The following is a 4808-nucleotide window of genomic DNA, read 5'->3' as shown; positions in this document are numbered from 1 at the left end:
ACTTTCTTAAATAATATGTGTAGTAACTTCATTAATTGCTTGTTTGACATAAATCTAATCATGATATCATCTATAGTAGAAGTGAATTTATACTATCACAAAGCTATTCTAAAATATTAGAACATTTATTGACCAAACTTTATTTCAATTAAAAAGAAAGTAAACATAAGTTGTAGTGTCTAGTATTTAGTATAATTATCCTACATACTACAGATAATCTTCTCACATTGAACTTGCATTTTTCAATAATATGACCGAGAATATGAACTAACATTGTTACTTTGAGTCATTTGTTGGTCAATTTGTGTTGTAAATAAATTTAATAAAAAATAACAAATTTGGTTAATATAAATGATAGAGTAGGAATTGATTTAATGTAATAATAAATTTCATGTTGATAATTTTTTTTTATATGAGATATAAATAATTTAAAAAGTAATGATATAGATATATATATATTTTATATATGAAATAAACTTTTAGTAGCTATAAATGTGGCTTATTTTCATAAAATTTGAACTTCTAGGGAAATTTTTGAATTTGAAAATTTCTAAATCATGATTTCTGAAAAATTTGAGATTTCATATTATGAAATCAGTGTAAAATCGCACGTTGAAATGTTGATTTTATGTCATGATTTCAAGTTGCGATATAAAATTGCATGTCCAATATTTTATTTCTTAGAAGAAATAATTCCATATTTCTACTCATATATATTCTAGAGTAGTCAAAATATAGGTGGAATTATATTTCTCATACAACTCTTTTATTCTAAGCTTGTATTTGGACACACTATGATATCTTGATTTCAAATTAATATCTGGACATGCAATTTGAGATTAACTTCTCAAAAAAAAGTATGATTTTAAATTCAAAACCCTAATTTCATTTTTAATGCAACACGTAACCTATAACTTTATATTCATAAACCATCATCTTGAATCTTGTAAAAAGGGATTCATGCACGACATGAAGAGATTATTCTATCATGTGAAAGAATTATATTAAAGAATAACTAACTACTACTAGTGATAAGTGAATCTTTATAAAGTCATGTATATTTGAAAGTTTGCAATCAAAAAACATTTAGTTGTGAAAAAATATGGAGAAATGTGATTTAACGATCGACACCATAGAATATTTCGATATCAAATCACGATTTCACATCTCATGCCCAAATCCTAAGAAAATATTTATTTCAATATGGTATTCATATCGATTTTTATGAACTTAATTAAAAGTAGCAAATTAGTTGGTTTAGACTACACTAATTGATCATGCGTGGCCATTACATTTAGGGGTCGTTTAGTAGAGTCCATTAAAAAAAAAAATGCATGCATTAATGATATGTATTAGTAATTCATTGTTTGGTGCATTTTTCCATGTCAAGTAAGCATTAGTTATATACTCTATTGTGTATTGAAGAGTGTATTACCTAGAAATTCATGGAATTAGTAATGCAGAGGATTTAATTCATGCATTAATATGAGTAAAGACTCACTTACCCCTCAAAAGTACTTTTACATATTTTTCACCATAATTGTGAAGGATACTTTTGTAAATAAATATTTTTATAGAATACATAATATTTTTAATTCACCAAATCAAACATTCGATAAGAAATAATATATGTATTAATATACGAGTATAACTAATACATGTGTCACGACCCAAAATGTATCGTGAGTGGCATCCACACTTTACCCCCGCTAGGTGGGCGAACCAACAAGTCTGAACCCCAACATATACAAATAGCTCTACTATAAATAACAAAAATAATGCGGAAGCTTCAAAAGTTATTAAGTAACCAATTTAAATAAGTTTCTAAAGTTTAATGCTTATTATCTCAAAATCTGATAGTCATCCCGTCAAGGACACCTATTTTCAAATTACCAAGTCTAAGAGTGTTTAAGAAACAAAAATAAGCAAAAAGATGGTCCATGTCCGAAATCCAAAGACATGAAGACGTGAATGAGAGAATCCAGCACTAGCTAGAATTAATAGCTCACCTTGAACTCTGATGTGCTAGAGACTGGCTAGAGCTGAGGGCGAGTCGAAGTCGATGGTACACTTGCTGCACTCCCCAAAAAAAAAACAGAGAAGAAAATACAAGTAGGGGTCAGTACAATGAACACGTACTGAGTAGGTATCATCCGCCAACTCAAAATAGAGACCAATATATATTGAATAATAATATAAAATCAACTACAATACTTAACAGGTGCCAAGCAACAAACACATGAACCATTGACAACAACACCATAATAGGTACACCATGAATCACAACATCAAGCACCCCTATGAGGACTCATGCCTCCACACCATACTCATTTGAAAAATTGGTTCTTTGAGATTAAGTATATTAAGTTACTTCAAGATTCCTTTCCTTTAATGTTATTGTGTCGGAACGTGACACTCCGATCCTATATATCGTGTCGGAACGTGACACTCCGATCCCATAATACCGTGTCGGAACGTGACAGTCCGATCCAATTATCTCATTATTTCATTTCATCAAGCCTTCTTTATTCAAGGCGTCATTTTAATAGAGAGGGTTCAAGATTAGAAATTCAACAGTCTCATAATTTTAGGCCAACCACAAACCACACAATCAAAACATACAACCACACCATCAAGTACATAGGAGACTTTACAATATCACTCAATACATATCAATCGCTATTTAGAGTTTATCTATCAAATAGAAATAAACCATAACCTACTTCCACCGAAGGATCGAAGTCAAGCAACTAGTCCTTCAATGCCTTTCCTTTCCTTATTGCCTCCGAACTTCTCCAATCTATCAAGTATATGTTAACTTGTAAGCTGATGAGTCTATAAACACTCAATTTTATTTTATGTCGAGCCTAGACCCAAAAACTCATCTAATTCTATAACCAATTTACTAAAGTTCAAACCTAAGGGTAAATCTTAGTTCCTCCAATTAGCATAACTTAATAGTATTCCACTAATACAACACACCTAATGTCTAGTTACATAATAGGATAACTTTAAGAAAATGATCGAAAATTTACCCAACTTACATGGGAACCACACTTAACTTACATACATGAAACATGCAGGGCCTTACCATTAGTGTATCCTAATTTCCCACTAACATTAACAATTGAAGCCACTGGTCACGAGACCAGTGGCACACATGCATTAATTCTCTTTTCCTAATCTTTAGTAGTAATCCATTTGCAGATTGTCCCTTAGTTCATAATATAACATTAACAATTGAAGCCACTGGTCACGAGACTAGTGGCACACATGCATTAATCCTCTTTTTCCTGAAGTAGCAATTCATTTGCAGGTTTGTCTTTAATTCATTCTCTATGAAACAATATATATATATATATAGATATAATACATTAACATTCCTCACTTTCTTTCCAATTTCATACACATATAATATATATATTATAATACATTAACCTTCCTCATTTTCCAATACAATTAAATAATATTAACAAGAAGTAATACCCACCAAACTATTATTCATTGTTTATAAAATAAATTTGAGAATTGGGTGAAGTTCTTACCTCTTTCCTATCGGTCTTTATTCACGGCGCCAACAACAAAAGAAAACAAGAGTCTTGAACAGTTTGTGGTATCCCCAAGAAAATATTAACCCTACTTATTATATGACTAATCATAAAAATGGTAAAAATAAGCTACTATTAATTTTTATGTTATCTTCTTTAACCACAAACTATATTAATTATTAAAACGACCCCACTAATTTTATAATTATAATTACGAATAGTCCAAAATATCCACTTAGAATATATCGGAAAGTATTTTATGTAACATAAGGTTTTAACACACGAAACGACCCAAAGGGTCGTTACAATAGATACCAATTTACCCATCGTTCGTCCTCGAACGATCAAAAGAAAGTGAGAGTAAGGAAAGGTACCTGAATTGGTAAAAATGTGTGGATATCTTTTACGCATATCAGCCTCACTCTCCCAAGTGGACTCTTCGACTGGCCGATTCTTCCACTGAACCTTGATAGATGCAATCTCCTTTGATCTCAACTTGCTGACCTCCCTATCTAGAATAGCAACAGGCTCCTCCTCATAAGACAGATTCTCATCAAGAAGAACTGAATCCCAATGAATAATGTAATTTCCATCACCGTGGTATTTTTTCACCATTGACACATGAAATACCGGGTGCACTCTTGACAGCCCTGGAGGCAAGGCCAATTCATAGGCCACCTCCCCCACGCGCTTAAGAACTTCGAATGTTCCAATATACCTCGGACTAAACTTACCTGGCTTACCAAACCGCATCACACCTTTCATGGGTGAAACCTTCAGCAAGACTTGTTCACCCTCCATAAAATCCAAGTCCCTAACCTTTCGATCTGCATATTCCTTCTGCCTACTCTGAGCTGCTAAAAGATTTTCTTGAATAAATTTCACTTTTTCTAATGAGTCCCTCAGAAGATCAGTACCCCAAGGTCTAACCTCAAATGCATCAAACCAACCAATGGGGGACCTACATCTCCTCCCATACAATGCCTCAAATGGCGCCATATCAATACTCGAGTGATAGCCATTGTTGTATGAAAACTCGGCTAAAGGTAAAAATTTATCCGAATGACCACCAAATTCTATCACACATGCACGAAGCATATCCTCCAACACTTGAATTGTTCGCTCAGACTGCCCATCGGTCTGAGGGTGAAATGCAGTACTAAAATCCAATCTAGTACCTAATTCAACATGTAGGGTCTTCCAAAACATAGAAGTAAATTGCGTACCTCTATCTGATATGATGGAAAGTGGAACTCCATG

Source organism: Solanum pennellii, chromosome 5 (assembly GCF_001406875.1).
Source record: "Solanum pennellii chromosome 5, SPENNV200".
Lineage (NCBI taxonomy): Eukaryota > Viridiplantae > Streptophyta > Magnoliopsida > Solanales > Solanaceae > Solanum > Solanum pennellii.
The sequence above is the reverse complement of the archived record's forward strand: the minus strand, read 5'-3'. Positions refer to the sequence as shown.